The sequence below is a fragment of the Podarcis tiliguerta genome (genome assembly GCF_965153285.1).
Source record: "Podarcis tiliguerta genome assembly, chromosome: 7".
In the NCBI taxonomy this organism is placed as follows: domain Eukaryota; kingdom Metazoa; phylum Chordata; class Lepidosauria; order Squamata; family Lacertidae; genus Podarcis; species Podarcis tiliguerta.
In genome coordinates this window covers 34,260,412-34,286,483 of record NC_139540.1, presented here as the reverse complement: position 1 = coordinate 34,286,483, position 26,072 = coordinate 34,260,412, and the positions used below count along the sequence as shown (strand labels likewise).

At 41.4% G+C, this 26,072-nt stretch overlaps 1 long non-coding RNA gene across 1 annotated transcript in view; it reads left to right on the top strand.

Annotated features, from left to right (window-relative positions):
- The window catches only part of LOC310682587, a 384,385-nt gene that overhangs the window by 289,182 nt on the left and 69,131 nt on the right, over positions 1–26,072 (top strand). The gene's annotated exons all lie outside the window — the stretch shown is intronic.

The following is a 26,072-nucleotide window of genomic DNA, read 5'->3' as shown; positions in this document are numbered from 1 at the left end:
GATCAGGGATCATTGAAGTAGTTAAGGTAGCACTGATACGTGTTTTAAAAAGGAAATTGTATTTGCTTGCTCTGCTTGTTTTCTAAGCAAGTCTGGGGATAATCGTGGCTCATATTAAAAATACTGTTATCTTCAGGCATTTGCTTAGGTTTCTGTTATTTATTTTTGCTATGAATATGATTTCATTGCAGATCCATTACTTTAAACACAATTATAGTTTTATGTGCACATTTTCCTTTTACATATTTTGGAATTCCCAAATGATAAATTAAGGCTGTTTGTTATCAAGACTGTGGGTGACAGTGTTAATGACAGTGTTGTTCAGAGAGCAAATATTCTTACAGGTTTTCATCCAATAAAGACGAATAATTTTCGATTATAGCCTATATATGAATTGGGAAATCAGAGTATATACCTCCTCACATAATATAGGCTTAAAATGATATGCTTAATATAGGCTTAAAATGAATACAGCCATGAAGCGTAAGAATTTTAATAGCTTAGACCATGTTCCTTGTAAATCTTATGCAATTTAGCAATCAAGAAAAGGTGTTGTTAATTCCATGAACTGGGAGGATGCTTTAGTTAAATCATACAGTTCCTTAAATCACAAAGCAGGCGGAGGCATTGCTGAGTTTAAGGAGGAATCAATATTTTGCTTATTCCACGATTTAAACCAATTTTGCAGAACCAATTTAATCTTAAGCATATCTTGCTAAATTCAATCAAACACATTGTGCAGTCACATTGTACTGCTCCCATGTTTTGCAAGAATAGTTAGGGAGTAAGGGGTCAGCGGCGGAGCAAGCCAATTGGTGCCTGGGGTGGCACCCGGGGGCAAGGCCAGCTGCCTGTGGGGCAGGGTGAGCTGGGGCAGGACGCTCCGCAGGGCCTCTGAGGAGTCTGCCTGCCTCCTCCCACTCAGCCACCCTACAGCTGATGCCAGTGAGTGTGAACAATCCTGAACCAATGCAAGGCTATTCCTAATCAGAATATCCATAAGAATTAATCCCTCCTGTAATGTACCTCTTGAAAGGTCAGTTTGGTCATTACATTGAAACAAAATTGTCCTGTAAAGTACAGGAGAACTGTAGCTGGCTAGAAAGGGCTCAAAGGGGTGTTTAGAAGTTACAGAGGAGGTACATTTGTCCTGGAGTGCTGATAGGGTTAGTTTCAGTGGCTTCATCAGGCATCTAACTAGGTCCATACTCGGACTAAGTCTAATAACCCCAGGCCCCCTAAATCTATGAATCCCACTCGTGGAAGCTGCTGACTGCTTACTGGCCCTCTCCAAATGAGCGAGCAGTGACTAGAGCAGGGCTGGAGAAATGTGGCCCTCCAGATGCTATTGGACTCCAAATCCCATCAGCTTATCCAGCAGAGGCTATGATCAGGGATGGTGTGAACTGTAGCTCAGCAACATCTGGAAGAACACACATTCGCCATCTCTGGACTACAGCAAAGGGAAAGAACCACAGCCAACACTCACTTTGCCATTTCCCTCTGGGCATGGGCATTGATCTGGTCAAGAGGCAACAAGGCTGGGCATTTGAGCAGAGGAGGTGACTTGAAGAGAGGCTATAGCTCAGGAGAAGAGCACCTGCTTTGTATGCAGAAGATCCCAGGTTTGATCCCTTGTGTCTGCAGGTAGAGCTCCTGCTTGAAATTCTGAAGAGCTGCTACTGGTTACTGAGCTCAATAGTCTGACTCAATACCAGGCAGTTTTCTATGTTCCTATGAGATGTGCCTACTCAGGGAGAGAGAGACCTCTGAAGGCATCTTGCCCAAGTGCCCCTCCCCTTGGGGGGGAACCCTGAAGATGATACTGAGTCTGACCAAACACTGAAGAAGTGAAGTCACCTCCTCTGCTCAAATGCCCAGCCTTGTTACCTCTTGACCAGATCAATACCCATGCCCAGAGGGAGATGGCAAAGTGAGTGTTGGTTGTGGTTCTTTCCCTTTGCTGTAGTCCAGACAACCTCATTAAATTCTCAGGTGTGCCATCCTTCCATTCAAAAGCATCACAGAAGGCAGTTCCCACTTTCCCCCATTCCTTGTAATCGTGATTCAAAAACCCCAGTGCATTACACACAAGCTGCAGAAATCTGCCAAGGGATCCTTAACACCATAGCCATTAAGTGGGCACTGTATTTTTCCATAGGTACATCTTATTAGAATAATCTTTGAACTATTCCACTACATGAACTCCAATATCACACAAATATCTTTCCATCTGTGCAAACGCAGGTTCTGGAGAACAAGCTGGAAATAGATGGGAGACAGTGTTATTTTAAATAGCTGTTCAACCAAATAAATATTAAGCACATAGTTCAGCATTTCAAAAATTGTAAAATAAATCATCATCAAAAGGCTTATTTTATGAACCTATAAATCTCCGGAAAATAAACGTTTTCTTCATCTTCCTGTGTTTTAATAAAGAATCCCCCCCTTTTTACTCACTCAATTACAATATCACTATCAGTTCAAATTACAGGTCAAAGATATGAGGCTTAATGTATGTACAGCCGGTTCTCTTCTCCTAATAACCTGTCATTCCTGGGATTTGAATGTCAGAATGCAGCCTGCTGCGGTAATGCTCTTCGGCAGTGCTGTGATGAAAACTTTGGACAAATCATGAAGAACATTCCAGATCCAAATCATCAGAAGGTTACTGGGGAGAGCCTTTCATTCTGCTTTGACCCCTTGATCTGACAAGTGACACCTACAAAATGAACAGCCCTCCAACTTAAATTGTTTAACTGTAGCCTGATCAGTTTTATTATCTTGCTAATCCGGATATCAGCCATTTCATCAGAATGGAAGATATGCATATCATGAATTATTTTGACACCAAGACCTTTTAATTTTTGCCAGCAATATTTCACTGCACCAATCAGGGCCTGCAGTCAGTGATGCTTCTCACCTCCTGGGATGTCAAGAGGACAGTGCACTCCTGACAGCACCAAATCATCTGGGAGCTGTAACGAGCTATTGCTGCAATTATTATTATCTCCTGTAGTCATGCATTTCATTACAGTGCGGGTAGGCAGAGGCTTCTCTTCCAGGCTGGTCTTATTTAGGAATCTCTGCTGTTTTATGTGCTGTGGGGCTCTGTCGTGTAATTTCTTTTCTCCTCGGCAGACAAGGGTAGGTGAATTTGTAATAAAAACAAAACACTAGCTAGGTACCATAGGAAAAAAAGAATGATCACAATACAGTACATTAACCAGCGGTGAAACAGTTTAAATGGCCCACTTGTACTTTATGAAAGCAGTGGTTAATCAGCAATATGGTATGCTACAGAGAGAAATAAAGCACAGTTTATTCTTAAAAGATACATTACACACACTCACCCACATGTACTTTCCTAAAATCCTTTTATTTTTTTTATCATGCCTACATCCAATTTTTTCTCTTTTCCTTTTCGTATTAATACAGTTGAAATGTTTCAGAGATTGTTTGGGGAGAACTCTACCTCCTTTATACACATGGGGAGCTAATTTTCATTTCCAGCGAAAATTAAGGGTGGTATTCAACAAAGTCTTACTCAGAGTAGTCCCATTGAAATCGACATAACTAAGTTATGTCCATTAATTTCAGTACATCTGCTCTGGGTTATAGTTGAATACCACCCAATACCATTCAAAAAGCATGTGAATCTTATTACAGGTTGTGCAAATAAGCTGTGGAGCATTCTGTTTACCAAGTCACCAGTGAGAAAGCTGGATCCGTAAGTTTGTTATGTGAGGTCAACCAGAGGATCCACAACAGCCGTTTTATCATTGGGTGCTCCAGAAAGCCTCGCTTTCCCTAAATCCCACATTTCAATGTCTCAAAAAGAAGTGGTCCTCCCCCTATGTTTTCCTCATTTCTCCAGGTGTTCTGCAGCTTTCATAAGCCTCCTGTGCATATCATTCAGCAATCTCCCTTCTAGGCAGCCATACATCTTTTAAAGTGCTCTTCCCTTTCTCATTTTCACTAGGTGACCTGTCTGACAACAATGTCACAAAGAGCTAATAAATCTGATGATAACTGGTTGACCAGAGAGATATTGGAGCACTCGCTAGTTATATCTGCCATGTTTGATTTTTCTGGGCCTGCAACTTCGCTCCCAAACATTGTTCCACTTTTTATGAGTTTCTCTACATGGATATTGCTTCTATGTATGTGAGCATGTGCACTCTGTGTGCAATATCACAAATGACAAGTACATGTGCTTAGCCTGTCACATACAACCATGGAAAGAAATGCTGATTGGTAGCTGCTTTCTGACCTTTTCCAGTCCACAGGACAAGGCAGGCCAGGTGTTGCAGCACCCACCATGGAGAGCTCCAAGTGAGCAACCTCTTCCAACAAAAGTTAGAGGTGGGCCTTTCAGCCTTTGCCTCCAGTACACCTCTCCTAGGCTTCACTTTTCTTGTGGGAGCTGCAATCTTTAATCTTTAAACAGCCAACTCTCTGACCTCCAGACAGGCACTTCTGTGTTTCCAAGCCTTCTGTCTGGTGCACTTCCTGCGCTGTTGGATCAGCACAGACTTGGAGGCACTTGGTTCTTTAACCAAGAGAAAGATGCCCTGAGAGTCTATGTTCTATGGGTGCTGCAGAATCTGGTTCAGGAAGCTCCTGCCTGCCTGTCAGCCATCATGAGCATCAGACTCTGGCTCTGGCTCCTTAGTCAGTGATACTGCATTCTTTGACTTCATCCTGGACTCTGGGGTGAAGACAGTTATCCCAGCATGTACACCTTGAAAATTTAGCTGTTGTTTCCCCATGATTTCAGGGATTTTATTTGGACTTCTATTTTATCTTTGATTATGTTGGTGATTTTATGGTTTTACTGGACAGAATGCTACTTTAATGTCATTGTAGGCTACTGTTATTTATTAATTTTATTGTGATTGTGTATTCTTTAGCGTTAAATATGATGCACTATATATATATATATATATATATATATATATATATATAGTACTTAATTTATATATTATTGTGAGCTGTTCCATATGGGCATTTTTCTAAAAGATGGGAAATTAAATATATATGCATAATAAATAAATATGAACATATATGGCATGTGCAATTTATTGAATAGCAATAATAGCAGTTTAGAAAAATCTATCAGATAGTGCTTCCCAACCTCTATGAAAATTGATACCAAACTATTTAGTTAAAAATTTATCAATGGATGCATATTGGAATTTATTGAGCTAATTTCCATGTGTTAAAGAAGTTGTTCTTGATGGTATAAGTTTAAATACAATGAGCTAAGGGGGGAAAGTGACTACTGGTAAAATAGATAGATATAGATATAGATATAGATATAGATATAGATATAGATATAGATATAGATATAGATATAGATATAGATATAGATATAGATGTGGAGCAGAAAGAGGTCTGTCACAACATTCTATTTCTTGTTAATCTTGGGCAAGGGAGCAATTAAGTGATAGGATGATCACCTGCTTATTCAACATTTCTCTACAGAGATCCCGATTCTCTTTTACATATTTCCAAACTAAAACTAGATAACAAGGTTGGATGCTCACATGATACATCTGCATGTATGTCATTGGAAACAAATCACTAACACAGGCACATGCAGTGCATCAGTTGTTTCAATTGATCAAACAGCTGGCTTTAGTTTACTGAGCTATCTATTTGAGGTTGATCTACAGCAGACATTGAGGTAACTCTGCTTGCAGCCCACATCCATTTGAAGTCAATGACCACACTCCCACTGACTTTCATTGAGATGGATTGCATCCTAAATTATTTCATCAGATTGTTTTTCTCTGCAGGAGAATTCTTCTGCCAAATACTTCTTAAAAGTACTTCTAGACAGCTATTCAGCTTCATCATAGGGGTCTCAAATAGAATTATAGAAATGCCTTTTCTAACATATATAATGATTTTGGACCAATCCACACAGTCAGCAGACTCAGGACGTAAGCCTTCACCAACATTCTTGAAGCTGAAGGTTAAGTGACATGCCTAAAAAAACCCATGCGAAGAAAGTACAAAACTAGCATGCCAGGGACAAGAGTTCAGACTAGGCTGAAGCCTGAAGTGCTTCAGCCAAAAAAAGCTTTTCTACTTGTTCCTGCTAATGGTATGAACTGGCCCACACTCTGGTATAATGTTTGTTGGAGCTTTTTGTTGGAGCCTCTTTTGCACACTTTGAGGTTAGGTGTTGAGGGGGTCCCCCATATGCAGCAAGGCTGGCTCACTGCATTTTAAAGTGGGTGGCGCTGTGGTCTAAACCACTGAGCCTAGGACTTGCCGATCGGAAGGTCGGTGGTTCAAATCCCCGCGACGGGGTGAGCTCCCGTTGCTCAGTCCCTGCTCCTGCCAACCCAGCAGTTCGAAAGCACGTCAAAGTGCAAATAGATAAATAGGTACCGCTCCGGCGGGAAGGTAAACGGCGTTTGCATGAGCTGCTCTGGTTTCGCCATAAGCAGCTTAGTCATGCTGGCCACATGACCCAGAAAAACTGTCTGCAGACAAACGTCGGCTCCCTCAGCCAGTAAAGCAAGATGAGCACCTCAACCCCAGAGTCGTCTGCGAATGGACCTAACTGTCAGAGGTCCTTTACCTTTACCTTTACCTTTACCTTTTTAATACACTAGCTAAAGATGAGGGTTCCCCATAAAATTACCCAATTGCAACTGTTGCTTCCATGCAAATAAATACATGTTTTTAAAAAACCCTGTGGCATGCAACATCAGAATTACTTCACAGTAGCTAAGCTTCTAGTGTTCTTTTATAGCCATGTTATTCTGGTGATAAGACAAATGCATTTCTGAACATTAAACCAACATATTATTTCTTTCATGTAAAGAGACAGCTGATGCTGCTTGAAAGTTTGGCACCAAAGACACAGGACCATATTTTTCAACCACCCCCACACAAAATCTTTTAATAAGATCACTGCAGAAAACTGCCTGTTACATTTCCAGCCATTTTATTTGGCAAAGGCTAACTTGCAGTGCTCAGGATAATCATTTTTTGCTGGCTTAAAAAAAAGAAAAATATTTTATTTATTTTATTTATAAATTTTCTATCTTGCCTTTCCTTAAAAAAAAAAAAAGTAAAAGGCCAAGGCAGCTCACAACATGTGATCAAAACAGTGATGTTCAACTAAACCATACAAATTCCATTCAACATTGCAAAAAAAAAGTGCACGCATGCACACACACACACACACTATATCAGTCTAAGGATGTCATTTGTGTGACATGAACAGAATGAGGAAGCAGTATCACCATTAACATGTGATGTCTTAGAAGCAAAACGGATTGGCTTTTTTACTGTTTGAAGGGTAAATAAAGAGCTTCCCTGCTACATCCCAACATGTGATTCTAAACATAAATAATACTTAGGGACATAGGATGCTGTCTTCTACAGAGTCAGACCATGGGTCCATCTACTGTCCATTTATTCCAAATCTTTTCTTCCTGTTACTTAACCACTTCCTGATCCACAAGACTGCTGATCCATGACTGATCCATGACTGCTAAGCTTACTCAGAAGTCTTCGGTGTCTTTCAAAAAGATTTCTGCAAAGCACACTATGTGAAGCAACACTGAAAGGCACTGTGGCTTAGAAAGTAGCCTATCAATATAGTAATTTATGAATTTATAAATTAATGAACAAGCTGACTCTCTGGGTGGTGTTTTTGTGGGTCCCGGGACCTTGGCCCTGAGAGCCATCCCTAGCTGCAATACTGCTCCTATTCCATGGACTAGATGGGTTCACTAGGACACTCAACATGCTGGACCCAAGATGGCTGCATTGCTCTATGGCAGGCAGGCAGGTGCTAACCAGCAATCAGGTCAGGGGAATGGAAAGGCCTAATACCTTCAATGAATCTCACACAAGAACATTGGAAACTACTTGAAGAGGGTTATATCCAAACATGGATATGAGACACTGTAGAAGAAGAGGAGGAGGAGGAACATAGGCATCAGACACCAAGGGACTTGTCCAGGGGCACTGGGGCACCCAAAGGTGCTATATTGGGTGCCACCAGGTCCACTCTGTCCAACAATGACTCTCTGGGGTCTCAGGCAGAAATCACCCACAACACCTATTACTCAGTCTCTTTTTAATCGGAGATGCCAGGATTTGAACTTCGGGGGCTTTTACAGGTGAAAAATGGACAATTTTATATGTTCATATGCTTTGTGGGGATTGGATGGCATTTAACTTTAATGTCCTTTAATCTGACATTAAGCCAGTCGTGCAAAGAGACCCTTTGATTGCATATCTGTATTCATGTTTTTCTCCAGCTTCTTTCCAAAGTGTACAGTGGTGCCCCGCAAGACGAATGCCTCACAAGACAGAAAACCCGCTAGACGAAAGGGTTTTCCGTTTTTCAATGCGCTTCGCAGGACGAATTTCTCTATGGGCTTGCTTCGCAAGACGAAAATGTCTTGCGATTCTTGAGATTTTTTTTCGCTCCCCACCCCCTTTTTCTAAGGCGCTGAGCTGCTAATAGCCTTTTAGCAGCTTATCCGCTAATCCCTTAAGCCTTTAATAGCCGCTAATAGCCACTAAACCGCTAATAGCGCTAATCCGCTAAACCGCTAATAGGGTTGCTTCGCAAGACGAAAAAACCGCTAGACGAAGAGACTCGCGGAACGAATTAATTTCGTCTTGCAAGGCACCACTGTAGTTCATTGTGCTATGTTAACAGTCCATTTCTGAGTATATCACAGGTTTTCGTCATGGCTTGCCTGAGAGCAAGAAGTCCCCAAATACTTGAGAAGAATTTAGCACAGTGTTGTTTAGATTTGGAGTAATCATGTTTTACTTTTGCAGATCAAACTGATATAAACAGAACAATTGCCTTGCTTGGATCCAGCAATTTATTTTGAGTGATTCCAGTTTTTTCTTCTTCTAAAGCGCAAAATGGTTTCGTTCTATCCACCAAGCAATTAGTATGTTCTACTAAACAAATCAGTGCTAAAGAACCAAATTAACACCCTTCAACAGTGATACATCAGTGCCTGATTTCACAGAATGTTTTATGACCCTTCCACCTAAACTAATGGATAGATTTCAAACATGAAAGCCCCAACATGGCTTGAATTTGAATTTTTGGATTCCATGTAAGTGTATTCTAAGTCTTTTTAAAGAAAATTGCTGTCTTTTTTTCATAAATATTATGTCTACCTTTTACAAGAGCAATTAGATATTGGCTTATTAATCAGTCTTTTGGCCATTTCATTACAATTGTCCAGCCTCTCAAGGAAATATTTCAGGCATTCAATGGTATCTTTATTATCAATTAGTATCACAAGTATTTCCTAAAACAAAGCCACCACCAACAACAACAACAACAACCCACCACCACCAGTGTTTCTTAAGCAGGAACTCAGAAGCAAGGTGTCAGTAAAAACTAACCATTGTTTCTTGTTCTGTTTTCTAAACAGCCTGAGGAAATGAAGCAAATTCAGACTAGCATGTACAATTGGGCTCAACTGAACCATGTTAAAAAAAAAAATCACAGAGAATGAAAGAATAGTGCGATGTCAGACCCTCCAAGTGTCTCTATTTTCCAGGAATAGTCACAGATTTACAGAAGCTGTCCAGTTTCTGATTTGATCCTAGAACAGGGGTCGGCCAAAATTTTTAGCTGCAGGCCTCAGACCTTGTGGCGGGCCAGAGAAGCAGCACTGGGGGGAGAGCTGGAAGAAGAGGCAAGGGGGGCAAGTAGTCCTTCTCCTCATCCCCCACTGCCACCACTGCTGCTTCTCGTGGGTGGGCAGAGGGAGCTCGTCCACTCCACTCTCTGGCCCACAGGAGCACCAGGGTGGCGGCAGCAGAGAATGGAAGACAAACGGTGCAAAAGGGCTGGCTCCAGAGAGGGGCTGTTTAAAATGGCGCTCAGCCAGCTCAGCCCAACCCCTTTCCTCCTATAGGTAGGGCAGGGAGAACCCTGGAGGAGGGAGGGACGAGGCGCTGCCGCAGTGTGTGTGAGGCGGGGGGGAATAGCGCAGCCCAAACGAACAGAATCCCCATGCCGATCCACGGACAGTCTGCGGGCCGGATCCTGAAGGCAATTGGGCCTGATCCAGCCCCTGGGCCTTAGTTTGCTGACCCCTGTCCTAGAAGGTCCTGCTTTTTCTTGGAATGTCCCTACTTTCATTGGAGAAATATTGGAGGGTATGGAATAGGATGTCCCTATTTTCATCGGAGAGTATATGATGTAATGGCTAGAGTGTTGGACTGGGATGTAGGGAAACCCGGGTTCAAAACATTGCTCAGCGTTGATGCTCACTGGATAATCTCAGGCAAGTCACTTTCTCTCAGCCTTAACTACTGTTGCTGTGAGAATAAAAAGAGTTAATCTCCATATTTTGGAAGAAGGGTAAGATATGAATGAGTTAAAGCAGCCACAATGGAGGCCTTTGCAAAACAAATGCAACCTATTTGATAGGAATCCAATGATAGACTGGACAGGTCAGCATCTCCATACTACTTTCAGGGTCTGTAGCAGCAGTAGCATCCTGAGTTAAGCACATAGTGTTCAGAGTCACATGACCAATTTAGCCAGCAGCATGGCTAAAGGTCGGCATTGGCATGGGCTAGGCTGGAAAAACCACAGATTCAGGAAGCCTTGCATATGTCTAGCCTGTGTGTCCTCAGTGTAGGATCGTTCACTCTCCTGATTCCTCTGGGTAACTTGATTATAGCTTACCAAATGACCTGGTAGCAGAATGAAATCCAGAACTGGTGTCAAAACAGTCCCATCTGATTACCATTTGCTGGTTATCATAAGCAGTAAAATGCTTTGCCTTCACGTCTTGCTGCCTATAGGCATCCTGTTGGTCACTATGAGAATAGGCTGTGACAATAGATAGGCCTTTAAGTATGATCCTGCAGGGCTGTTCTTATATTCTTATTCCCAGCAATCTTTCCAGTATCTCCTTTGAAATAACCCAGCAATCCCTGTCCTCAGGGGGTTTTTGTGTGTGTATCCCAAATCCTTCCACAACAACCCATGAAAGAAATTGAACTTTTTCAGAGGCCAGCTTTAACTTGTAATTTATACAGCAGTACAAGATTAATAAATCTATTACCAATGTCGTTTTACGCTTTATAAGAATTTCACAACCAGGGGAGAAATATCCAGATCACAACATTTTGTCACTAGTAGGAGATGTGGAGATGAGTGAGCATGATGGGATACAAATCTATTCCAAGTCAAGATTTATATGGGGAGAAATTACTTTGTTAGCCAACTATGACTTGTTTTATTAGCATCATTTACTTCTAAGTAGACTGAGAAATGGAAAAAGAATGGTTTTTCAGTTTTAACATTTCCTTCCCCACTTAGTATCCATCATGGATGGGAATGATCAGTCACACTCGCACAACAACACACCATCCCTTCAAAAGCCAGGGCAAGTTTCTGAAATATGTCTCTTTCTTAGTGAAGGTTGTGCTTCTAAACACGCTTGGCATTGTTTCTTAATATAACATTGGCATATGGCATTTATGCGCTTAGTCGTGTTGTTTTGTTTGTGTGTGTTTTCTAGCTTATCTCCAGTCTTTTCTGCAGGCAATTACTGTCAAATGCATTTAATTTCTTCTGTTATGTATTATCGGGTTGCTAACATGCTTGTATTTACATTACATGGAGCCTTTGTTCTTAGACCGGAGAAGTATTATGAAGTTGTGCACTGCACAGGCACATGCCTTTCTCATTCTAATAGGCTTACATTTCTCAAATTAACTGGGTCAACCATTATGGAAGGATCCCAAAACCGAGCTGGTATTCTTTCCCCCCAAGTCTATATAGCTGCTTTGTTGCTTTTGTCCATCCTTCTGAATGTTTTGCCTGTGGTTCATTCTACCACAGCACAATCTTATGCATGTCCACCCAGAAGTACATCGCTTTGAGTTCAACTGTAACTCCCAGGCAAAGTGGGTGAGGGCAGGAAGCTAAGAGTAGTAGAAAGCATCCATGAAGCAAGAATTCTCTTAATCCTCATCCCAGCTGTAACCAAGTCTAAGTACGTATAACTGCATCTGCTCACAATTATCCTTTGCTACCCTTGCTCTCCCTCCCGTTGTCTTCCCTGCTCTCCACATTTGCATTTGAAGATCCTTGGGGGCAGGGGCCTGTCTTTATGGCTTATGAAAGCCTGTACATGGTGTTTTTACATAGATTACACTCTAAAAATAAAGTACAGCAATATTTCATACGATTGCCCTGTTTTGAAATGAAAATGTTTACTCAAACCAAGTACCAAACACGTACCCAAAAGTAGTATAGCATAAGACATATGTGGCCATAATCGTCTGCCTAAGAGACAATGCTAAAATCAAACAGTTGGCCATTTTGCACTTAAAAATTTGCACCCAAAAAATGTGGCTGCAGTTGTCACCATTAACATTATCAGGGCCGTCTTTAGCATATGCGCCGCCAGGGTGCAAAGATCTGCCCAGCGCCCCCAAATTAACTTTTATCGAGGAGGGGGGAAGCCAAAGAAAAACTGCTTTGGTTTCCTGACTTGTCAGGAATATTTAGCGCTATGGAGTAACAGAGCAACGGGGGGGGGGGCAGGGCAGCCACCCTTAGCTAATGGGGCCTCCCGCTGCCACCGCGTGATTTCTGTTCTCATCCTGAGGTAAAGTTCTTAACCCAAGGTATTACTTCCAGGTTAGCAGAGTCTGTAACCTGAAGCGTTTGTAACCCGAGGTACCACTGTACTGTTAATTTTAATTACCTTTTAAATGTTTTTAATTACTTGTTTTTAAACTGTTTTTCTTGATGAATTTAAATATTTCTCGTAAAGCACTTAGAGATTTACTACAATCAAGCAGTGTATACATTTGGTTAAAGAAAATAAGGTGGGTCCTATAATAAATATCTTAGATGTCAAATACCAGGTGTGAAGTGGTGTGTTTTTCTTGGGTTTGGGAATGGCAGTTTTGGAGAAAAAAAGCTGGTAGTGAATTGGTTAAGTGCACCAAGCCTTCCTGCCCTTTCCTGTTGCAAAACTGCCCCAAACCTTGAAAAGGTTCTGCAGTGCAGAGCTGCAAACGACTGCCAGGGCTTCTTTTCATATGGCTCTAGTGCCACATGGAGTTATTCTCTGACTGTGAACACTCAAAGGAACTGAGATTAAATATCTGCAAAACAGGTACTTGCTCTCTCCCTCTGTCGGCTCTCAAGGAAAACATCTGGAGTGCAGAGAAATCAAGGGATTAGTTAGCCCAATTAGTATAATGATGTTCAGGCTTAGTTTCTTTTGTTACGGCAACAGTGTCAGCCTGTTTTAAGCTTTTCTGCATTGTCTCAGAAGTTAAGTCACAACAAATTTAAAAATAGGAAGTATTACACTCCCTTACTTCCTCCCCTCCCAGCGTTTACAACTTTATTTATTTTTTTAAGAAAATATTACCCAGCAAAATAGAAATATCTTAGTAAAAAAGATATATACTTAGCTTGGAAGCAGGGTGGAACATGAGATTCAAAAAGCATGTTGTGTGCCCCATAGAAATGAACTCAGAACCAATTTGTTTTGGAGCAGATCTAGGTCAGCCTGTAAAACTTCTTTCTCCCAACGTTTTTTGAGACCCAGGCAATCCATAGATGATCATTTTAGGCAGCCCCTTGGTAGAGAAATCGTACTAAAGTAGTCCTGAAAATTGAAACGGCCTGACTGTTTATTAGGCCGCATGTTAAAGTACAGGTGATGCTGATGAGGTCTTCTGGTAGGGTCATGTTTCTCTGAATTTGAGCCAATTTATACACTGGCTCTCGAAGGAATAATTTAGCCCAACTCTTGAAGTGTGGAATCAGCCGTGTGGCTGTTTGCTTTGGCTGAAAGGGGCATTCCAGAAAATTGGATTTTTTTTTTACTTTTGCCCAAGGTGATGACGAATGCAGAGACAAAGCTCTGCCAATGGAATTGCAACAAGGCTGGGTTTGGGGGACATGGTGGGGTTTGGTTGTTTTTAATCCCATTTGAAACCATCATTCCCTTTTCAAAGTAATCAATGCACATGTTTGCATAGGATGCAAGGCCTCTAAAGTTGAACCACACCATCGGTTTTGTGCTGATGAGACATCAGATGAATTTCCTGTTATATATCCAAAGGGTGAACATCTGTCTTACCAGAAACTTGCTCAGCCTCAGCCAAAAGCTCTCATAGGCAGGGACACATGTCATCATTTGAGGCTACTGAACTGAAGCTCTGCAGGAGAAGAGACATGCCACCAGGGAATACTCAAACACAGCAGAGATTTGTTTTACATAGAAAGGACACAGAAGGGGAATGCACCCTTTTAGCATTATTTCTGACTTCTTCTTCAATGCCTTCCTCTGTCCTTCATGTGCTACAATTCTATTAAATTCTATTAATTTTAAAGGTTCTCAGAGTAGCTTGCAATGGTCAATAATAAGACACTTAAGACGATTTTTTACAATCTAAGGAACACAACAAAAAGGAAAGGGGTTGAGATGTAGGAGGGGGAAATCTCAGGCATTACTTCTTAGAGTTACAAAGTTCTTGTAAGTGTTCTATCTAGTAGAGGCTATAAAACGCTCCCTGAAGCTGATTCCTTCCTGGCTGATAGATGGGACCAGGTTGGTCTTGTTGTTCTTTCTGAGAATCCTAAAATGCTTTATTATATTAGGGCTTTATATATATATATTAAAACCCAAGTTATAGCCCTTAATTGAAGATGCATTTAAAATAGGGCTGTGATCTTCAAGTGATTAATGGGTTGATTAATCCCTTTGGAAACAAGGGATCGGATAGAATATATGTAAAGTAACTCAGGATGCAAACAGGATCCCTTCCGGAGCCCCGTTCGCATCCCGAATGGAACTCAAGATGTGATGGTGCAACGGCCCGTGCGCAGGTCACGTTTCACCGCTTCCGCACATGCGCGCGATGTCATTTTGAGCATCTGCGCGAGCGGCAAAATCCGGAAGTAACGCACTCCATTACTTCAGGGTTGCCGCAGAGCGCAACTCAAACGTGCTCAACCCGAAGCACATTCAACTCGAGGTATGACTGTACAAACTTGCAACACATTAACAAGTCACGTAGAATAATAGACTCACCATGAACAAATTTAATGATATTTGAAATTCATTTTTATAAACACTGTATTAGGTTAGGTTTAAGATAACTACAATAATAATCATGTAATGTTTATAGTTTTTGTTTGTTTTTTATACGGGTGTTATTTTATTGTCTTATTTTACCTTGTGCACTTACAATTTATACTTCTTATTTTTCAATAAAGAATGTTTTAAAAGTTGCATTATGTATTCGGGTTGCAGAATTCAGATATTTTTGACCACAGAAATCTGGTATTTAGCAGAGGCTAGCCTTCCTGCCTATGTGTTGTTCGCTGTGAGTAGAAGTGGCTGTTTTAAAACTTTTTTAGAAGTTCTTTTAAAATATTTTTATTATACTTTTTATTTCATCCTTTTGCTGCTCTGCCACCCTTAACTTCTTTGCAAGTAAGGACAGGAAAGAAATGTCAATAACAATTAATCACCTGCCACTTGTGCCTAAAACATTCCCAAGCATGCCTACCCTCCCTCAGTTTTGCCTTCTTCACTTCCCTCTTAATGCAAGGAGTAGATAGACCAAGACCATCATTGTTGTTTTACCTAGAATTTTTATGGTTCCTTGCGAAGATCATTGTATTAATGCAATATAGATGGGAAACACTTTGAATGCATGCACACACACAAAACATCACAGATGTGACACATATACAGGGGAAATGTGCATTTGCAAATGCAATTTGCAAAACACATCACATGGAAATTCACTAATGCACCAGGCCACTGATTCATGATCGTCAAAAGATGAGAAGGGTTAACCACTTGCCTGTGTGCCACGAGTTCAGCTTTGCTGAATAGATTTATCAATAGAGTTAGCACTCTAAATTATGTAATGTGTTTTGCCTAATAAGGTTGCTCTTGCTGTAATTGCTGTTCTAGGATTAGGTGGTTAATCTTTTAAGTGAAGCCGTTGAACTCACCTTCTGAGAGATGATCTAGAGCTCACCAATAAATCATTCATGGTTTCATGCCCCCCATCCTGCACTTAAATCTATGCCAGCGGTTTCCAAAAGCAAAGAATTCAGCCCCATGTTCCACTGTGATCAATTAGACCTCATGCCTAGCAATCAGAGACTTCCGCTCAGTTGGAGAAATGTAGCCTCTTTTTTCGATTTCGTGGGAGGTAGAATGGCAGATGGAATTTGCTTCTTTTATTCAAAGACTGTTTACAAGATTCATTTGGTTGAAGGATCATTCCTCCTGGGTTTTTTGTTCTTCTTCGAGGGAGGGAGACATCACCACGGGCTGCATCTCCTTAGAAAATTCATGCCAGGAAAGCTGGCATGCCCAAGTTTTCAAAATACTTAGCTTAGTGTCATCTTACTTACTCCAAGAACAGTATCACTATCTCTGTTGTCCACATCGGCCCCATACAAGTGTCAAGATTCATTCTAACCTGTGGGTTGGGATGCACAGAATGGTACAGAATAGCAATGACAGTTTTGCTTAGAAAGGAGAAGGCTCTAAAGCAGAGGTTTGGTATCTGTGGTGCTCCTGATGTTGTTGGACTGAAAAGTAGTCATGCTGGCTTGGGATGATGGGAGTTGGTTCAACAACATCTGGAGGAACAGCATTTAGCTAACTGAAGCAGGGATTTATTATAATTATCATCATCATAAATATTTCATTCGGAGAAGAGGGTAGAAAAATGTGGATAAAAACAATCGTGTTTTGTAGTCCTTCTAAAAGGATGTTCTCCAGTCTTTTTAGTGATGTTCCTCTGCAGTCTGGCTTGAGCCCATAAAACTGCATAAAAATGAAGGCATAGACATGGTAGCACACATGTTTTGCCTTCAGAAGGCCCTTGGTTCAGTCCTTTTTCTAGGCAGGGCAAGGGGAACAAACTCATCAGAAATCATCAAAGCCATTGTACTCAGCATAGCCGTAGAAGATACTAGGTTGATGTACCAGTGGTAGCCTCCTAAGTGTAGTTCTGCTCACACAATGAACTTTTCTTGCTTCCTCCTTCCTGTTGCAGTCCCTGCATTGCTCCCACTCGCCTCCAAAGCTTCCCCCAATAGGCATGGAAATGATATTGGATGAGGCAGAAGGGACTCCTTGATAGAAAACTGTCCGATATGAGGAAACCACCCACATAAGTGGAAGTGTTACTCCTCACACCATTCAATCCGAGTCCTTAACATAGAATATGATTTTGAAAGTTGTCTTTCAACAGGAGGCGGCTCCCAATGCCAAATCACAAACTATATTTGAAGGATCATTCCTCGTTTCAAAACTGATGTCCTATGTGGCCTGAGAAGCTGCTGCTCGAGGAACACAAGTCCAAAATCCCTTTAGGCCTAGGTGTGTAGTGGAGGAGAGGAATGCAGGAAATTAAGTAATATCGCAGATCAAATATTTCATTTTCATGCAAGGCTCATCAAGACAAATATTGTTAAATATTTACTTACCGCCCACCTGCATATTAATAATTTTCTCACCCAATACAGCTCATAATATAGAGTGTAGGAAGGAATGTATTGCGCTGCATTTGACTAGAAACATTCCATGAGTAAAGCTCATGAGGGAACAAAAATGTTGTTACTCATCTTTATCAGGAGCAGCTGAATATCCCTAGTCAGTTGGCTTCCTGAAAGAGCTGCTCTTCCGTTAATTTCTCCCTCCCCCCCCCCTCTCTCTCTCTCTCTCTCGCTCTATCTCACTCAGGGTTAAACATTTTATATAACATCAGTATATCTGCACTATCCATTAAATACCATATCATACCACTTTTAACCATCATGGCTTTGCCTCAAATAACCCTGGTAGGGTAGGGTAGGTAGGGTACTGAGAGTTGTTCTTCTCCTCAAAGAACTACAATTTCCAGTTTCCTGGGAAGACGCTCTGTGAGGGGAATAGGAGTTGGCTAACACTCTCTGCATCCTTGACAAACTACAGTTCCCAAGATGTTTTTGTGGAAGCTATGACCGCTTCAAGTGGTGTGATACTGCTTTAAATGTAAATTAATGAGGTTAATAAGTCACAAAATAAAGTTTTCCATTGGCACAAGGGAATTAGCTGCAGCATGGGTGGGAAACTTACCCACCATCTGCTCCCTGAACATTTAGCTAGTGAGGTCAAGGACAGGACCTTGTGTATGCAAAGCATGTAATCCACCCCTGAGCAATGCTTCTTCCATCCAAAACTGGGTGAGTTTGTATGGAACACACTGTTCTTCAATGCTTCATGGCTATTGATAGGCCTTAAACACTTTGAATTTTGGACAAGCTTACTATACTGTTAGCCCAGTGTTAAAAACGTGCACCAGCATTGGGTGATCAATTGCAGATATGTCCATATTTTCAGAGACTGCAGGCTGTTGACATGTTCAAGAAATTGTATGCACACACACCATTGCCAATGTCAGGAAACAGCTTATTTATCCCTAAGGAACTTATATGGTCATTGTCACCACATGTACCATTTCCATAAAGGAAAAGAAGTGCATAGCAAACACAAGTGGTGAATATTTTGCCAGGCTTCAGACATTACAGATTGCACAGACTGTTTGCACTAATTCCCTTTTATAATATGTGTTCTTGCATTGAGTACGTATTTTCTCCTAAAAGTAGTGTAGGAAGACCTCTATGTGTGATGCTAGGGGGTTGTATAGCAAACATAAGAAAGAATGTCTAACTGCAAGCACAATAAACCCTTCTCTCCCCCCACCCCTGTGCTAGGAATGGTTGTAACTCAATCTAGCCAAGGAGAGCAAATCTGCTAGTGAGTTATGTCTGCTCTTCCCAAAGGAATGAAAATAAGAAGTATATTACATTGCCGACTATTACACATTATATTTAATGATAGCATGATCCAAGAGGGATTTCTGTATTACAAACAGAGACCTAATGTTTTTGCTAATACTGATGTAGAAACAATATAATTTATTGCTTTTTAGAATGTCCCATGCTAAAATTATGCATATAAGGGAGAAATTAATGTATATGATTCTGAAAAACAGACACAGCAAAAATGTGTAGAAGTAATTTCAAAGGGGCCGTCCCCAGTTTATTTTGTATCTAAGGCATCTTCCTGGTCAATGAACCTCTGTGAAAGATTAATGTAGTTTGAACTTTTATTGAGGAATATCATTTGTGCACTGTCACATTTAGCACAAATGGTGCTTCAGTCACAGTTCAGTAATATTCCAGCATATTATTTCCAAGGCATTTGAGAGTTTAGAGAATTATTGAAGGGCATGCTGTACTCATTTGGTAATAAGGCAGAGTACAGTTGCAGTCTCCATATGATTTCAACAAATGGAATCTCTGTTAATTCCGTTGCACATAGAAGATGGTTATGTGATAATCACCCAAGTGAAATAAACCCTGTTGGAGAATATGAATGGAATCGGGCACTCCACAAGGTCTTTGGCAAAAGCTTTTTTTAAAAGGAAGAAACTGAACCTAGAGTTGTCAAAGGCTATTTGTAACAAAATATATTCCCCCCCCCCAAGGGCCAAGAATAGCTCAGGGTATTTTCCCCCTTGCCAGTCTGAGGTAAAATATACCTCCCCCAGACTATAAATACAGTGGACAGCAAAACACTGGTTTACATCTGAGGTGGTGACTAGACTCAAGAGCAATCAATGTATCCATGGCAGAAGACACAATTCATAGAAAGGCTGTGCTCAAGAATAGCTCCCCTCCCCCCATGCATGCAGTAAATGCTGAGGGAGGGAGAGTGGGACTGTGTCCACCAGCCCCTCCCCTGACACAGATAACCAGATACAATCACTGACACAACCTGACTCATGTAACTATTTTAAACACAAGTGGGGTGGGAGAGTATTGGCTATGTGGAAGTCTACTCCCCTGGCCAGGACCAGTCCTACTATTAGACAAAGAGAGGCAGCCACCTCAGGCAGCAGATGCTGAGCAACAGAAACAGAGCTGTGCATGACACACATGATCTGCCCTGTACCCTCTAAGCTAGAATTCTGCCCTCAAGTGCAGAGGTGGATGAGTGCCCCATTGCCAGTGTCAAAATAAGATTCAGTTGCCAGTGTGGTCAGCTTTGGATATGGAATGAGGCAGGTGGACTGTGTTGTCTTGTCATGTGCTTCAAGCAACACAATGCTTTTGGCTGGCCCTTTCCAAAGCATTCCACCAATTTCTGTTCTCCCTTTGCTTTACTTTTATAATGCTACTTTGTTTTAATCCTGTCCACTCTTCAGAGCATTTCTCTTGCATTTAATTAGGTGGCGCTGTGGTCTAAACCACTGAGCCTCTTGGGCTTGCCGAATGGAAGGTCGACGGTTCGAATCCCCACGATGGGGTGAGCTCCCGTTGCTCGATCCCTGCTCCAGCCAACCTAGCAGCTCAAAAGCACGTCAAGGTGCAAGTAGATAAATAGGTAGTACTCCGGCGGGAACGTAAGCGGCGTTTCCGTGCACTGCTCTGGTTCGCCAGAAGTGGCTTAGTCATGCTGGCCACATGACCCGGAAAAACCGTCTGCGGACAAACACCGGCTCCCTCGGCCAGTAAAGCGAGATGAGCACCACAACTCCAGAGTCGTTCGCGACTGGACTTAACTATCAGGGGTCCTTTACCTTTTAAGGTAGTGCATAGGTTCTTCCCCTGCCCACTGTTCATTACGTAGAATAGGATATTCTGCTGCTATGCACTTGATCAGGGAAATGTTGGTTGTTGTTTTTTCCTTTTCTTTTTAGTAAAAAACTTATTTTTTTTGAGGTGGGGGGAGGTTATCGGCTTTTTATCATCTGGAAAGACTCTAATATAACCATTTAGCAGGTGTGTGTATGACTTTAATTTTCTCTCTAAGTAAATGGTACAGGCAATTTGAAACAGTTTTTTCAGCTTCATCCAAGACCCAGATGGAAAACTGTGAAAGCTTAATTTCTGAGGGCATTCAGGCTGACAGCTCCTCAAGCAGGAGGCTTAATCCAACTTGTGTGAAGATAGTAAAAGGCTCTGCACAAATGCTAAGAATCCCAAACTGCTTCCATCTATCCATGAGGCTAACTTCAACCTCTAAAAATAAATAACATGACAGCCATTTAACAAGAGACAGGACAGGATGCTGTTGTCTCTTCAAAACTACAAGGGAAGCTTCAAGGCGTACTAGGATGCAGCCACCCGGACTGGATTGTTAAACTGGACGTAAACACAAATTACAGCTTTTCTTGGAAAAAGTATAATGGGGATAGCAATGATGTGGAGATCTGCAGGTGCCTGGAGGGCAGTTGCTCAGCTTTGCACCACCCATTGGGTGATTGGAGATAGGAGGACATCAAGGGGAGGATGGCGGCATGGTAGTGATAATCACAAGGGATGGGTGAATATGTCAATCTCGGTTTCTCATTTTTCCAATCTTAAATTCCATTCTCCACATTTCCACATCAGTTTACATTTTTTAAAAAACCAAAAAAAACCCACACAATTCATTGTGAAAATTCCATGGCGGTCTGTGGTTCCCCAGTTTTTGCTGGGGTAGAAACTCCTATCATCCCTGACAAAGTGTCTTGCCAAATGCAAGGTGGCTCATTTAAAATGAGAATCAGAGGCAATACAAACACAAGTGAGTGAGAAGATTAAGTATTTTATTCTAAACAGCAAGCATTATATACATTACCAAACAAGCACTTCGATCTGCCGCTTGGAAGCCCTCAAGAAGTGGTGAAGCGACTCCCACAAGTAGCCTCAGTTTGCAGGGCCCTGTGATTGATCAGTCTGTGCATGAGCTTCTAAAAACTGTACCCGATTTATAGATAGCTAACCTGTTAGCCTGCGTGGCTTGCCTGACAGCCTACATGCTACTAGCTACATGCAGATTATTCATTAACCACATCTCCCAATGCCTTACTTTCTTCAAACAACGTCTAACATCAAAGAAGTTGAAGGTATTCAGCACTATCACTTTCTTCCAACAGATTAGGACTAGGAAATTAAAGGCCGTTCTTCAGCCATCAAAGAGCTTAGAGAGGAAGAAAAGGAAGGAACAGGGGCAGGAAGAGGGCAACCAAGTTAGATCACTAAACTCCTCTAAACACAAATATATTTGGGATAGATTGCCCATACACAAAGCTATCTTGGACTGATGGGAGCTAGAGTCGAACATCTGGAGGGCCACCCATTTCCTCGTTGCTTGCATTATAAGAAACAGAGCAAGACAGTAGCAGATCTTCAGAATATTTTTGTTTTAATCATTCATTCCTACTCCTCCACATGCAAGACATAAGCCACAACCATCTACATAAAATGCAGTGTTGTGCCTGGCCTCTCTGATTCATATTCTGCTATACATAAGCGTCTGCTGTTATACATCTGTTGTGGTGCAAGCGATTTTCTGCACTTTTATGATCTGACTCAGTATTTGTACTTCTGTCTCATAACTGTGCTGAAAACATCCCTAGCTGCACCGCTCTGTAATTGGTATCAAAATATTTGGTAGCAGAATCAACAACACCCACAACTTTCCACTTTGCCTTATGCCAGTATGGAACATTAGGGCTTCCTTGTACGTTTTCGGCAGGGTGTGGGAGTGCCGCTGGCTTGATTTACTTTGGAGAACCGTCAGCATTGCATTGTCCCTGTGCAGTTTTGTGAAACTGATATATGTTTGCAGCTTTCCTAGGATCGAGTTTTGTAGATCTGTCGTGGACCACTGATCTCCGGAAAAGCTGGTGGCTATAGACTGAGCCCAACAAAAAGTCCAGCATTAGATCTATCAGTGACAAATAAAGACACATCATGAGGCTCTCATTATAAGGGATGAAATATATGTGTGCACGCCTGAATAGTTCAGTTGGTTAAAGCATGGTGCTGATAACAGCAAGGTCGCAGGTTCAATCCATGTATGGGACAGCTGCATATTCCTGCATTGCCGGGAATTTGACTAAATCATCCTCAGGGATCTGTAATTCTAAGATTCTATTTCCTTACAGCAACTTCATAAAATGAAAGTCAGGATGTGGAGCTGTGTGATGAGTTTAAAAAGCTAATCTCGGACATATATTCCCCAACTATCATTATTATTATTATTATTATTATTATTATTATTAACCATAATAATATATTTATACCCCACCTTTTCCCCTGATGGGACTCAAGACTTAGCTTTACCTAGAGAATACAACTACATTACTCAGAGGAGGGATGGGGAAGCTGTGGTCTTTAAGAAGTTGTTGAACTCCAACTCTAATCAGTCCCAACCACTGGCCAAGCTAGGTTGGAACTGATGGGAGTTGGAGACCAACATCAGGAGAGCCACAGCTTCCCTGTCCCTTTTTAAACACTGATCTGTATTATGCGGTCGTTGCATCTGCTCTGTCCTCTCCAAGTAGTCCCAACAGTTCCACAGAACACTTAGGTAAAGAAGCAAGAAGCCTAAATTATCTCACCTTGAGAGGAGGACCAGAACACCAAATACAGTGTTTAGTTTCCTCACCGGAGATGGTGACTACCCCTTTAAAATGCTCCGTCACCAAGGGAGACATCTTCCAGGCTTTCCTACCTGCTAGTCTATAGGACTCTCATCTCACTCCCTCTAGCAGCTGAGGGAGGAAGAGAGGGGAATGCAAGTGTCTATAGTGCCTCCCTCAATACACCCGAGTATTTAAATATGTAGGCAGTTTCAGGGGAGGTTTACCACACAGAAATATGGGCACACCTTCTTAATTTGAAAAAAGTGCTGCTGTAAAGCCTCAGAAGAAAATTATGAGGACCACCTAATGTGGGACCTACTGTGGTTTTCTGTGGGTCCCACAGTGTATGAAAGCCTTCACATAATACAGCTGCATATGAGAATGCTCTCTTCCCACAGACATTTGTGCTGCATGTGCAGATGTCGTTGGCAGGGCTAGCTAGGGTGCAAGTTGGGGCACAGTTAGCCAGCACAGCCCTGCTTTCTTTCAATGCAATGAGATGAACTTCCAAACAAGGCTGGCATTGCCACCTTATCAGTTGCTTCTGCAAACCGATGTGTTTTTTACTGTCTTATACAAGCATTGATTTCTACAGGAGGTGAAACAGTCAACTCTTGAAACCCCTTTACAATCCCTTCTACACAACCTGTCTGGTCTATCACTTGAGTACTTCATGTACCATTCAACTCTGCTTTTTGGGGAACTGCCAGCGCTCATTAAAACATCTTACCAAGTACCAACTCAGAGTCTGGGGAAGGAAATAAGATTTTTGGCTACCTCTCCATTCAGGAGTCCACTTTCCTAGTGTGCCAGAAAAAAAGCTGTTTTTTCTCCTCTCAGTTTTTGATCACTAAGCACCCAACCGGTATAAAATTCTAACCTTTGCAAAATCCTAAGCACAGATCTTGGAAGCCTTGAAAATATAAAGGAAATAGGGAACAAGACACTAGGTTTATTAGATTCTTTCTAATTATGCATACAATTATATCTCAAATGTGTATATGGTACCAATTCCCTTTCCAGATTTTTTTTTTCATAAAATGGTCATATTCTACACCACTGGCCTATAAATAACCTCAGCATTGTAACCAAGCAAGGATAGCATGGTCAGAATATACTTTGATGTGAGAAAACCGCCCCAAATACCTGCACACAATTACCTGCTGTAAACAGAAAATAAAAGATATTGGAAGTCAGTTGACTGATTCACTTTGATGGGGTATAAGAGGCTACCTCATCCCAAAGCAAGGTCCAAAAGTGATTAGACCATTCAGTTCATCACTGAGCAAAATCTGGACATACATCATCTGCAGTTCAAGTTCAATAGCCCATCCCCAACACTCCACAGGCTCTCCAACATCTAAGGATGCAATCCTAACCCGACTTACCTGGGAGTAAACCCCAATGAGTCCAATAAGATTTAACTTCTAAGCAGACATGGTTAGGACTGTTCTGTAAGATTGGTACGGAACATAAGAGGATGCTTTAGTAGCAAAAGCAACTAGAATATATAGACACACACAAGGCAATATCTACCTACCAGGTTGCTCTTGCACAACTTTGGTTCATTAAAAAAAAATACATTTGTTTGTTTAAAGGAAAATTGTGCAGGAAAAAATATGATAGATTGCACCCATGATAGGTTTTTTTCATGTAGACGTACTGTTGTATGATTTACAAAATGATATAGACAGCCCAATACCAAAACTTTTGAATATTCAAATATTTTGCAGGTTACTTGGATAGGTGGATTGGCATTATGTTTTGAAATTATATATCTTGTCATTATAATGTGCAGTTTTTCCAACTCTTCCCATCTTAGCCATATACATTATTCATGTCAAAAAAGAAAGAACATATGAAAACCACACATTTCCTGTGTTGGCTCTCCACCTCAGCATAAAAAAAATTAAAATTCTATGAGAACTCTAAAAAAACCCCTGAGGAATCTACTACCAGATACTGAGAGAGGGACGGAGAGAAAGAGAGAGAGACAGATAGACAGACAGACAGACAGACAGACAGAAGTAGTCCATCAGTTCATAGGCCTATCCTGCTGCTAATCTACATATTGCAAAATGCCAGGATAAATCATCATGCATCCAAAAATCAAAACTAAGTGCAATTCAAAAGCTTGCAGTCCAGTCTCTTTCTCAGATACTGAGTTTCTACAATAATATTTCTATGCTGCCATCTAGTGCAGCATTGGCAGAACATGTATGAATTTTCAAGATGAATTTAAAAGAAAAAGAGTGAACCCCAATATGGAGACTTTTTTATTTTAAAATATGATGCCTCCCAGAAAGCAGCTTTGGAAGGAAAACTTTGTGGGATGACATACAAGAATAGAAGATGAGAGTGCAGACCGTTGCAGTAATCCAGGTGAGAGAGGACTAGTGTGAAGGTTGGCTTTTGCTGAGAGGGGTGGAAAGGTTGCATTTCTGCAATATTGGAAAATCAAGAGTTGGTTACAGGCTAAATATGGGGGGGGGGGGGAGTAAAGAGGGAGCCAAAAATAAAACCAAGACTTTGTGCTTGTCAATTGATAAGAATACATAAGAATAGGGCTTAAGAGGAATGCT